Consider the following 13704-nt stretch of genomic DNA (forward strand, 5'->3'; position numbering starts at 1 on the left):
AAAATCCCCTGTACTCCACCTACCTATTCTTTTACCCTTCTCCCAGACTCGTGGCAACCATTGATATTTTTGCAGTGTCTGGAGATCGCTTTTTCCAAAATGTCATATAGTTAATATCATACAGTATATAACCTTTTCCTACTGCCTTATTTCACTTAGCAATACACAGTTAAGATTCTTCCATGACATTTCCTAGTTTGATAACATATTTCTCTTTATTGTTGAGTAAAATTCCATTGTGTGTGTGTGTGTGTGTGTATGCTCAGTCGCTCAGTCATGTCTGACTCTTTGAGGCCCCATGAACTGTGGCTCATGAACTATAGCCTGCCAGGCTCCTCTGCCCATGGAATATTCCAGGCAAGAATACTGGAGTGGGGTGCCATTTCCCATTCCAGGGGACCTTCCCAACCCAGGGATGGAACCTGCATCTCTTGCATCTCCTGCATTGGAAGGTGGATTCTTTACCAGTAGCATGACCTGAGAATTCCTGTATGGATGTATAATGGTTCATCACTCACTGATTAAAGGTTGCCACCAAATTTTGGCAATTATGAATAAAGTTGCTCTAATCACTTGTGTGCAGATTTTTGTGATAAAATAATTTTCTTAACTCATTAGAGTAAGTATCTAGGCATACAATCACTGGACTGTATCCTAACACTATGTTTAACTTTTTAAGAAACTGTCAGGCTATCTTCCAAAAGGTAGTTGCATTTTGTATTCCTTACCAGCAATTAACAAGTGTTCTTGCCAATTGGAGTTTTGAATAAATATTTATTACTCAAACTAATATCATCATGAGATTAGTTTATATATATATATGTATTTTTCTCATCACAAAGTTTTGCTGCAAGTTGGTTGATATAAAGGAAGAAATCATTATGATAGCACAAATTACTAAAGCTTGTAAAAGAATTTGTGTACAAAATGTATGGTAATTAAGCTAGCATTAGGAAATCTGAAATTTCACAACATTGGATTTAAATAGATGCTTTGCTCTCCTTGAACCTGGAAAGCAGGTTTTGACCTCTTGACCTTAACACAGATCTTAATTTTTCTCCCTACAAATTTCTTGATAATTTATTGAAAAAAAATTAGTTACAGTAGCCAATGTGACCATTTTATTCTCTCTCCTTTTTAAAATAATATAGAGAGGAATGGTGACACCATATTCAAGGATAAAAAAGACTTGTGAAACATTTTCTAATCCTAGCAAGATCCTGTTAGTAGGAGTGTAAGAACTGACTCACTGAATTATTCACTGATTTTTCCTAAGTCACATTATAATAGATATTAAGCCTCCATTGAATTTGAATTTCTATTTTATCTATGACTTATCACCCACAAAGGAAAACATAGAGGAGCAGAGATATAAGATCTTAGCACAATTATGTTATTACCTCTTTTTGTTTGACAGCTATTAGAATTACATTGTGAACACAGGAGAGATAAAATATTTTTTAGAGTTATAATTGGATTCACTTTTACCTCAAAATTCACACTCTGAGACTAGCAGTAAATTTAACCTGAGAGTGTTTTCAGCACTTTCTCTCTTATCCCTGCATCACACGGGAATACAAGGTTTTGGAAAACCTAGTGAAATGAGAAAGGGCACCACATTGTTCTTAATTTCAATGATCTCATTTGCCGATGACCATTTCAATAATGGGCACCTTCAGTAAGGCCCTGAGACCATGGCAATTGGTGCTGACTTCTTTCATGTCCCATGGAGTCAGCCCCTTCTGTGACCATGCTAGCCCCTTCTGTGACCATAGACGCATCTGAGAGGATTGAAGCACACTCTATGATCTAGAAAACCCAAAGCTCTTGTGTTCCTTCCAGGACTGATAATTGCAACCACCTCTTTAGGTCAGACCAACTACTTTGTGCATGTGGTATGTGTAAGTGTGTGCATGTGTGTATAAGTAAATTTATTTCAATTTAAAGTATTTTTCAAAAAATTAAAATAGATAAACCCCAATTTGTGAACATTGTATAAAGAATTTGAATATATAAGTAACTCCTACAAATCAGTAAGAAATAGGCAGATGACACTTTAAAAAAAAAAGGACCAAAAACTAGAACTAGAATCTAAGAAAGAATACATCCAATAATCAACAGATATATAAAAGGGTGTTAAACTTCATTAGTCACTGAAGAAAGCTAAATTAAAAACCTAAGGTAATACCACTCACAACACCAGAATTGTTAAAATGGAAAAGACAATAGCAAATATTGACAAGGATAAGGAAAGACTGGATTTCTCATTACTGCTGTTTGCAAGTGTAACTTGGTACAACTTTGGAAAACTATGTGGCAGTATTGACTAAAGTAGAATGCATGCAAACACCATGACCTAGCGAAAGAACCAGAAGGTGTGTATAAGGATGTTTGTTGTAGCACAGTTTGTAATACCCAGAAATTAGAAACATTCCAATATTTGACTAGAGAAAGATAAATAAATAGTGAAATATTTTTTATAAAGGAATACCATACTCTCTTAAGTCTCCTGCATTGGTAAAGAACCCACCTGTCAATGCAGAAGACTTAAGAGAGAAGTTGCTGAAGAACTCAACCTTGACCATTCTACAGTCATTTGGCACTTGTAGCAAAATGGAAAGATAAAAAAGCTCAATAAGTGGGTGCCTCATGAGCTGACTGCAAATCAAAAAAATTGTCGTTTTGATGTGTTGTCTTATCTTCAGTTCAGTTCAGTCACTCAGTCATGTCTGACTCTTTGCAACCCCATGGACTGCAGCACACACCAGGCTTCCCTGTTCATCACCACTGCCGGAGCTTACCCAAACTCATGTCCAGCGAGTTGATGGTGTCATCCAACCATCTCATCCTCTGTCATCCCCTTCTCCTCCTGCTTTCAGTCTTTCCCAGCATCAGGGTCTTTTCAAATGAGTCAATTCTATAGCATCAGGTGGCCAAAGTATTGGAGTTTCAGCTTCAGCATCAGTCCTTCCAATGAATATTCAGTACTCATTTCCTTCAGGATGGACTGGTTGGATCTCCTTGCAGTCCAAGGGACTCTCAAGAGTCTTCTCCAACACCACAGTTCAAAAGCATCAATTCTTCGGCATTCAGCTTTCTTTAGAGTCCAACTCTCACATCCATACATGACTACTGGAAAAACCATAGCCTTGACTAGATGGACCTTTGTTGGCAAAGTAATGTCTCTACTTTTAAATGTGCTGTCTAGGTTGATCATAACTTTCCTTCCAAGGAGTAAGCGTCTTTTAATTTCATGGCTATAGTCACCATCTGCAGCGATTTTGGAGCCCCAAAAAAGAGTCTGTCACTGTTTGTATTGTTTCCCCGTCTATTTACCATGAAGTTATGGGACCGGATGTCTTCTCTTATTCTTATGCAATAATAAGAAACCATTTCTTGATCAGACTGTGACATGCGATGAAAAATGGATTGTATATGACAACCAGCAACAACCAGCTAAGTGGCTGGACTGAGAAGAAGCTCCAAAGCCCTTCCCAAAGCCAAATTTGCACCAAAAAAAGGTCATGGCCACTGTTTGGTGGTCTGCTGCTGATCTGATTCACTTCAGTTTTCTGAATCCAAGCGAAACCATTACATCTGATAACTATGCTCTGCAAATCTTTGTGATGCACTGAAAACTTCAATACCTGCAGCTGTCAACAGAAAGGGCCCAATTCTTCATGACAATTCCTGACAGCACATTGCACAACCAATTTTCAAAAGTTGAATGAATTGGGCTACAAAGTTTTGCTTCATTTGCCATACTTACATGACCTCTCACCAAACAACTACCACTTCTTCAAGCAACTTGACAACTTTTTTCAGGCAAAACATTTCCACAACCAGCAGGATGCAGAAAATGCTTTCCAAGAGAGTCAGATTCCAAAGCATGGATTTATGCTGCAGGAATAAGCAAACTTACTTCTCATTGGCAAAAATGTGTTGATTTTAGTGGTTTCTATTTTGATTAATACAGATGTGTTGAGCCTAGTTATAATGATTTGAAATTCATGGTGTGAAACCTTAATTATGTTTCCACCAACCTATTACATTTTTACACCATTCATACAAACATGCACACACATAGCACTATAAGCTAAAGTTTCACAAAATGATACTTACCTTATAATAAGCGATTCATGATAATACTTTCCACGTTGTGCCGTTTCATTCTATTCTACTCCTTTCTTTCTTTTTAGTGTTGATCAGTACATAACAAATTGACTTCATAATTCACTAATGATTTTGATTTAGCAGTTGAAACATTGCTCTAGATGTGTCTGGACCTTCAAAACAAACAAAATATTGTCTTACTTTGGCTTGACCCTAATGAGAAACTTAGGAAACTATTTTCCTTCCAAAGTCCATGAGGATAAGGAGATTCCAAATCCCTGGGAATTCTAGTCATGGTTAATTCTTTGGCAGATAGGGTGATAACTTTCATTCTTCCCTGTTAAATCCATATCAAGAAATCAAGATAATGTATCTAAATGTTATTCCTTCACATTCTCAATTAACCACCTTCCTATACTGATGTGTTAAGAGCAGAGGTCCTCAACTTTCTTGGCACCAGGGACTGATTTCTTGGAAAACAATTTTTCCATGGAGGGGAGGTGCAGGGGGGATGGTTTCAGGATGATTCAAGTGCTATTACATTTCTAATGCCACCGCTGATCTGATCACCACTGACACTGTAAAGCAAATGTTGAGGAGTGACTGTAAATATAGATAAAGCTTCACTGGCTTGCTTGCTGCTCACCTCCAGCTGTGCTCCCTGGTTCCTTGGATGCCTAGTTAAGAAGATGAAGTTCCTTCCTCCAACGTGTTACATATAGATGCTTTTGTTTATTCTTACTTCAGTGTGATGATGCACTCCAGTGAAGATTCACTCCATTGGCCTTCAGTATTTTCATTTGACTATTTCATTGAATGGGAGGGAGGGTAAAATAAAAAAAAAAAAAATTATTTCTCTATTTCACATGATGTTGGAAATAATAGAGAAATAATAATAATAACAATCAATAATTTAGTCATGTGTGTGATGATTATTTGAGTATCTGACATTTCCAGAGATAAAGGGGAAACCATTTAGAACACTATTTCTCAAAATTCTTTAACCTATGCACACATTAGAAATACAAACTAAAGCAGGATTTTCATCGACTGTGGATACTGAATGTGAGACAGCTGTGGGGAAAATTTGAGATTTCAGAGAATTGCTGTCTTTGATGATTCTGAATATACCTCTTTCTCCGCATGAAAAGTAGTACTTAGATAGAACCTAAAACAAAGGGGTGGAGGAAACCTCTTACTTAAATCAGATGTTTTGCCAGATTTTTCCAAATACTTTTGCTCTGTTAGGTATGACATGTATGATAGACTCTATACTTTGTATCCTTGTTTTATTTCCTTTTCACAATCAGGTTTGTATTACAGGAGTAGAAATAAATACACTGTGAAGATAGAAAACATAATAGTTACTTTCAAGTCTCTCTTTTCCTCCCTTTTCTTCATTTTCTGCTCTCTCTGTGTGAAATAAATGGAACTAATGAGTCATCTTCTAGAAACAGCAAGAGTGGTGACTCATTCCTCTGGACTTGTAGTATGTGGCTTTTCACGTACATGAAGCATTTAACCAGTGATTATCCTTTAGTTGCTAGTGGTAACACAGGATATGTTTTATTTCCAGATTCCACTTGACAGCATTATTGGAGGAACAGAGTTTCCAATAGATTACTCACAGAAATATTCCTATATGATTAGTGACTTTCTTTTTATATTCGGGAGTTTCATTGCCTTTAGAGTTACAGCTAAAAGTTAATTTTGGAAAAAAATGTTTTTCTAACTTTTTATCCTTAATTCTGCCACAGGTACCACATCTATTGTTGCTATCATACATTTGCCAGTGTATTACAAATCCAAATATACAACCCAATTCCTCCACATTAATGCTACTGGTATCCACAAAAACAGGATAAAATGGGTCCATATGTTTCTTTTAGGTAGTCTTCTAAAAGCTACATGGACTTTTCCCTTCATTTCACAGGAGTGTCACTGTGCATGTTCCAATGTTTCCATTGTCAAAATCAAGAATGAAAATACAAATATAAGATAATTTTGTGTAATTATCTTTTCCTTTTTCACCTAACAAAAATAAATGTAGTATTAAAAAGCTGGTCTACATCTGTCCAAGATGCAATAATACCAATTTGCAATAATACCAATTGATTAATTAGTTGGCACCTAATTAAATAGTTCAAAGCATACTTGTTATGGTAGGTGACTATATTCTCAAATATTTAGATTAGATGATCACTCCTCTTCAGGATATGTAGACTTCATTAACATTAACATTGAGAATTTAGAATATGTTTTAAAAATTGACAATCATAAGAAACTATCTGAGGAGGAGCTAAGATGGTGGAGGAATAGAACGGGGAGACCACTTTCTCCCCTACAAATTCATTGAAAGAACATTTGAATGCTGAGCAAACTTCACAAAACAACTTCTGACCACTAGCAGAGGACATCAGGCACCCAGAAAAGCAGCCCATTGTCTTCGAAAGGAGGTAGGACAAAATATAAAAGATAAAAAGAGAGACAAAAGAGCTAGGGACGGAGACCCGTCCCAGGAAGGGAGTCGTAATAGAGGAAGTTCCCAAACACCAGGAAACCCTCTCACTAGCGGGCCTGGGGGAAGTTTTTGAATCTTGGAGGGCAACCTAACTGGGAGGAAAAATAAATAAAACCCACAGATTACATGCCTAAAAGCAACTGCCAGCAGAAAAGTACCCCAGATGCCCACATCCGCCACCATCAAGTGGGGGTGGAAAGGAGAGGAGCGGGCGGCATTGCTTAGGGTAAGGACCGGGCCTGAATGCCCTGAGGGCAATCGGAGGGAGCTAACGTGAGATAGCAACTTAAACTGTGGGATAGCAAGAGAGAGAGAAAATTAACTGGCCTGAACACCCTGCTGGCTGGTTCACAGAACAAAGGAAGAACTGAGTGATCCCAGAGAAGAGCTAGCCGGCGGCAGACCGGCCCATCCCCCACCGGAGGCAGGAGGCAGGGGTGAGGGGAAAGGGGCAAACTCGGCCCCAGAGACGGCACCCCTACCAAACTGCAAACAGGCCTCCAGTTTCTAACCAAAGACTTCCTGAGATTCTGAATGGTTGACATCTGCTGGGAGGGTCACGGCTAGAGACCAGCTCCCCAAAACAGACACAAGGCGCACCCGACTGGCTAGCGCGGAAACTGAGGCTGGGACGCGGAGGGGAGAAGGCGCACCGCACCAGGGAGAGTGTGCCCGTCAAGCTCCTGGCTGCCTGAGCTGCTCCGGCAGGGAAGGCACAAAATGCAGGCCCAACCGAGTCTGCACTTTTGTGGAATACCCAAAAACTGGAACCGCACATAACTCAGGGCCCACTCCCTGGAGAGCAGCCTGGAGCCTGAGCAGTGTAGACGGGAAAAGCACGCGCCACGAGCGGGGGCAAACCCAGTGTGGCCAGAACACTGCGGGTCCTCCCCACACAGGCCAGTGTCATTTGTCTGCAGCACCCCTCCCTCCCCACAGCACGACTGAACAAGTGAACCTAAACAAGAGACCGCCTCTGCCTGCCTGTGTCAGGGCAGAAATTAGACAGTGAAGAGACTCAGAAAACAGAAGCCAAACAAACAAAGGGAACTGCTTTAGAAGTCACAGGTGCAACAGATTAAAATACCTGTAGGTAACACCGACTACACTGGAAGGGGCCTACAAATATAGAGAAGTGTAAGCTGGAACAAGGAGATATCTGAAACTGAACTGAACCCACACTGCCCGCAACAGCTCTAGAGAAATTCCTAAATATATTTTTACTTTTTTTTTTTAATTACAAAGAAATTTTTTTTCTTTTTTTTTTTTTTTTTACTTTTTCTCTTTTATTTTCTTTTAAAATTCCCTATTACTCCTCTATTGCTCCTTAACTTTCATTTTCATTTTCATATATTTTTACTATTTTTTTAATAAAAATTTTTTTTTCTTTTTTAAATTTTTTTCTCTTATTTTCTTTTAAAGTCCTCTAATACTCCTCTATTAGTCCTTAATTTTCATTTTCATTTCACTATAACCTTGCAAAAAAAAGCCCTATTTTTAAACCAAACTTCATATATATTTCTTAAATTTTTTTTGTTTTTGTTTCTGTTTTTAATATTGTATCTTTAAGAGTCTAACCTCTACTCTAGATTTTTAATCTTTTTTTTTCAGTATTTGATATAAATTTTGGACATTTAAGAAGCCAATATTCAGTACCGATTTTTACTCAGGAGTGTGTTGATTACTCTCTCCCCCTTTTGACTATCCTTTTTCTCCCCCAGATCACCTCTACTTCCTCCCTACCCCTTCTCTTCCCAATACAATTCTGTGAATCTCTGTGGGTGTCTGGGCTACGGAGAACACTTAGGGAACAGAGTACTGCTTAGATCTGTCTCTCTCCACTTGAGTCCCCCTTTTTCTCCTCCTGCTCATCTCTATCTCCCTCCTCCCTCTCCTCTTCTTCATGTAACTCTGTGAACCTCTCTGGGTGTCCCTCATGGTGGAGAATCTTTTCACCATTAACCCAGAAGTTTTATTATCAGTGCTGTGTAGTTGGAGAAGTCTCAAGGCTACTGGAAGAATAAGACTGAAATCCAGAGGCAGGAGACGTAAGCCCCAAACCCGAGAACACCAGAAAACTCCTGACTACAGGGAACATTAAGTAATAAGAGATCATCCAAAAGCCTCCATACCTACACTGAAACCAACCACCACTCAGGAGCCAATAAGTTCCAGAGCAAGACATATCACGCAAATTCTCCAGCAACGCATGAACATAGCCCTGAGCGTCAACATACAGGCTGCCCAAAGTCACACCTAACACATAGACCCATCTCAGAACTCACTACTGGACACTCCATTGCACTCCAGAGAGAAGAAATCCAGTTCCACCCACCAGAACACTGACGCAAGCTTCCCTAACCAGGAAACCTGGACGAGCCAATTGTCCAGCCCCACCCACTGGGAGAAACCTCCACAATAAAAAGGAACCACAGACCAACAGAATACAGAAAGACCACTCCAAAAACAGCAATCTAAACAAGATGAAAAGGCAGAGAAATACCCAGTAGGTAAAGGAACATGAAAAATGCCCACCAAGTCAAACAAAAGAGGAGTAGATAGGGAATCTACCTGAAAAAGAATTTAGAATAATGATGATAAAAATGATCCAAAATCTTGAAAACAAAAAGGAGTTACAGATAAATAGCCTGGAGACAAAGATTGAGAAGATGCAAGAAATGTTTAATAAGGATCTAGAAGAAATAAAAGAGTCAATTAAAAATGAATAATGCAGTGAATGAGATCAAAAACACTCTGGAAGGAACCAACAGTAGAATAATGGAGACAGAAGGTAGGATAAGTGAGGTAGAAGATAAAATGGTGGAAATAAATGAAGCAGAGAAGAAAAAAGAAAAAAGAATCAAAAGAAATGAGGACAACCTCAGGACCTTTGGGACAATGTGAAACGCCCCAACATTCGAATCATAGGAGTCCCAGAAGAAGAAGACAAAATGAAAGGCCATGAGAAAGTACTCAAGGAGATAATAGCTGAAAAGTTCCCTAAAATCGGGAAGGAAATAGTCACACAGGTCCAAGAAACCCAGAGAGTCCCAAACAGGATAAACCCAAGGGGAAACACCCCAAGACACATATTAATCAAATTAACAAAGATCATATACAAAGAACAAATTTTAAAAACAGCAAGGGAGAAACAACAAATAACACACAAAAGGATTCCCATAAGGATAACAGCTGATCTATCGATAGAAACCCTTCAGGCCAGAAGGGAATGGCAGGACATACTTAAAGTAATGAAAGAGAATAACCTACAACCTAGATTACTGTACCCAGCAAGGATCTCATTCAGATATGAAGGAGAATTTAAAAGCGTTACAGACAAGCAAAAGCTGAGAGAATTCAGCACCACCAAACCAACTCTGCAACAAATGCTAAAGGATCGTCTCTAGACAGGAAACACAGAAAGGTTGTAATAACGCGAACCGAAAACAACAACGTAAATGGCAACGGGACCATACCTATCAATAATTACCTTAAACGTAAATGGGTTGAATGCCCCAACCAAAAGACAAAGACTGGCTGAATGGATACAAAAACAAGACCCCTATATATGCTGTCTACAAGAGACCCACCTCAAAACAAGGGACACATACAGGCTGAAAGTGAAGGGCTGGAAAAAATATATTTCATGCAAACGGAGACCAAAAGAAAGCAGGAGTCACAATACTCATATCAGATAAAATAGACGTTAAAATAAAGGCTGTGAAAAGAGACAAAGAAGGACACTACAGAATGATCAAAGGATCAATCCAAGAAGAAGATGTAACAATTATAAATATATATGCACCCAACATAGGAGCACCACAATATGTAAGGCAAATGCTAACGAGTATGAAAGGGGAAATTAACAGTAACACAATAATAGTGGGAGGCTTTAATACCCCACTCACAACTATGGATTGATCAACTAAACAGAAAATTAACAAGGAAACACAAACCTTAAATGACACAATGGACCAGCTAGACCTAATTGATATCTATAGGACATTTCACCCCAAAACAACCAATTTCACCTTTTTCTCAAGTGCACATGGAATCTTCTCCAGAATAGATCACATCCTGGGCCATAAATCTAGCCTTGGGAAGTTCAAAAAAATTGAAATCATTCCAGTCATCTTTTCTGACCACAGTGCAGTAAGATTAGATCTCAATTACAGGAAAAAAATTGTTAAAAATTCAAACATATGGAGGCTAAATAACACGCTTCTGAATAACCAACAAATCATAGAAGAAATCAAAAAAGAAATCAAAATATGCATAGAAATGAATGAAGTTGAAAACACAACAACCCAAAACCTATGGGACACTGTAAAAGCAGTGCTAAGGGGAAAGTTCATAGCATTACAGACTTACCTCAAGAAACAAGAAAAAAGTTAAATAAATAACCTAACTCTACACCTAAAGCAACTAGAGAAGGAAGAAATTAAGAACCCCAGGGTTAGTAGAAGAAAAGAAATCTTAAAAATTAGGGCAGAAATAAATGCAAAAGAAACTAAAGAGACCATAGCAAAAATCAACAAAGCTAAAGCTGGTTTTTTGAAAAAATAAACAAAATTGACAAACCATTAGCAAGACTCATTAAGAAACAAAGGGAAAAGAACCAAATTAACAAAATTTGAAATGAAAATGGAGAGATCACAACAGACAACACTGAAATACAAAGGGTCATAAGAGACTACTACCAGCAGCTCTATGGCAATAAAATGGACAACTTGGAAGAAATGGACAAATTCTTAGAAAAGTGTAACTTTCCAAAACTGAACCAGGAAGAAATAGAAGATCTTAACAGACCCATCACAAGCAAGGAAATCGAAACTGTCATCAAAAATCTTCCAGCAAACAAAAGCCCAGGACCAGATGGCTTCACAGCTGAATTCTACCAAAAATTTAGAGAAGAGCTAACACCTATCTTACTCAAACTCTTCCAGAAAATTGCAGAGGAAGGTAAACTTCCAAACTCATTCTATGAGGCCACCATCACCCTAATTCCAAAACCAGATAAAGATGCCACAAAAAAAGAAAACTATAGGCCAATATCAGTGATGAACATAGATGCAAAAATCCTTAACAAAATTCTAGCAAACAGAATCCAACAACATATTAAAAAAAAATCATACATGATGACTAAGTGGGCTTTATCCCAGGAATGCAAGGATTCTTTAATATCTGCAAATCAATCAATGTAATATACCACATTAATAAATTGAAAGATAAAAACCATATGATTATCTCAATAGATGCAGAAAAAGCCTTTGACAAAATTCAACATCCGTTTATGATTAAAACTCTCTAGACAGCAGGAATAGAAGGAACATACCTCAACATAATAAAAGCTATATATGACAAACCCATAGCAAGCATTACCCTCAATGGTGAAAAATTGAAAGCATTATCCCTAAAATCAGGAACAAGACAGGGGTGCCCACTCTCACCACTATTATTCAACATAGTTTTGGAAGTTTTGGCCACAGCAATCAGAGCAGAAAAAGAAATAAAAGGAATCCAGATAGGAAAAGAAGAAGTGAAACTCTCACTGTTTGCAGACGACATGATCCTCTATATAGAAAACCCTAAGGATTCTACCAGAAAATTACTAGAGCTAATCAATGAATATAGTAAAGTTGCAGGATATAAAATTAACACACAGAAATCCCTTGCATTCCTATACACTAAGAATGAGAAAACAGAAAGAGAAACTAAGGAAACAATACCATTCACCATTGCCACAAAAAGAATAAAATACTTAGGAGTATATCTACCTAAAGAAACAAAAGACCTATACATAGAAAACTATAAAACACTGATGAAAGAAATCAAAGAGGACACAAACAGATCGAGAAATATTCCATGTTCATGTATTGGAAGAATCAATATTGTCAAAATGACTATACTACCCAAAGCAGTCTATAGAGTCAATGCAATCCCTATCAAGCTCCCAATGGTATTCTTCAGAGAACTAGACCAAATAATTTCACAATTTGTATGGAAATACAAAAAACCTCGAATAGCCAAAGCAATCTTGAGAAAGAAGAATGGAACTGGAGGAATCAACCTGCCTGACTTCAGGCTCTACTACAAAGCCACAGTCATCAAGACAGTATGGTACTGGCACAAAGACAGAAATATAGATCAACGGAACAAAATAGAAAGCCCAGAGATAAATCCATGTACTTACAGACACCTTATCTTTGACAAAGGAGGCAAGGATATACAATGGAAAAAAGACAACCTCTTTAACAAGTGGTGCTGGGAAAACTGGTCAACCACTTGTAAAAGAATGAAACTAGAACACTTTCTAACACCATACACAAAAATAAACTTAAAATGGATTAAAGATCTAAATGTAAGACCAGAAACTATAAAACTCCTAGAGGAGAACATAGGCAAAACACTCTGCAACATAAATCATAGCAAGATCCTCTATGACCCACCTCCCAGAATATTGGAAATAAAAGCAAAACTAAACAAATGGGACCTAATGAAACTTAAAAGCTTTTACACAACAAAGGAAACTATAAGCAAGGTGAAAAGACAGCCTTCAGAATGGGAGAAAATAATAGCAAACAAAGCAACAGATAAAGGATTAATCTCAAAAATATACAAGCAACTCCTGCAGCTCAATTCCAGAAAAATAAATGACCCAATCAAAAAATGGGCCAAAGAACTAAACAGACATTTCTCCAAAGAAGACATACAGATGGCTAACAAACACATGAAAAGATGCTCAACATCACTCATTATCAGAGAAATGCAAATCAAAACCACAAAGAGGTACCATTACACGCCAGTCAGGATGGCTGCTATCCAAAAGTCTACAAGCAAAAATGCTGGAGAGGGTGTGGAGAAAAGGGAACCCTCTTACACTGTTGGTGGGAATACAAACTAGTACATCTACTATGGAAAACAGATTCCTTAAAAAACTGGAAATAGACCTGCCATATGACCCAGCAATCCCACTTCTGGGCATACACACCAAGGAAACCAGATCTGAAAGAGACACATGCACCCCAATGTTCATTGCAGCACTGTTTATAATAGCCAGGACATGGAAG

The sequence above is a fragment of the Dama dama genome, chromosome 29 (assembly GCF_033118175.1).
Source record: "Dama dama isolate Ldn47 chromosome 29, ASM3311817v1, whole genome shotgun sequence".
Taxonomy (NCBI): Eukaryota; Metazoa; Chordata; class Mammalia; order Artiodactyla; family Cervidae; genus Dama; species Dama dama.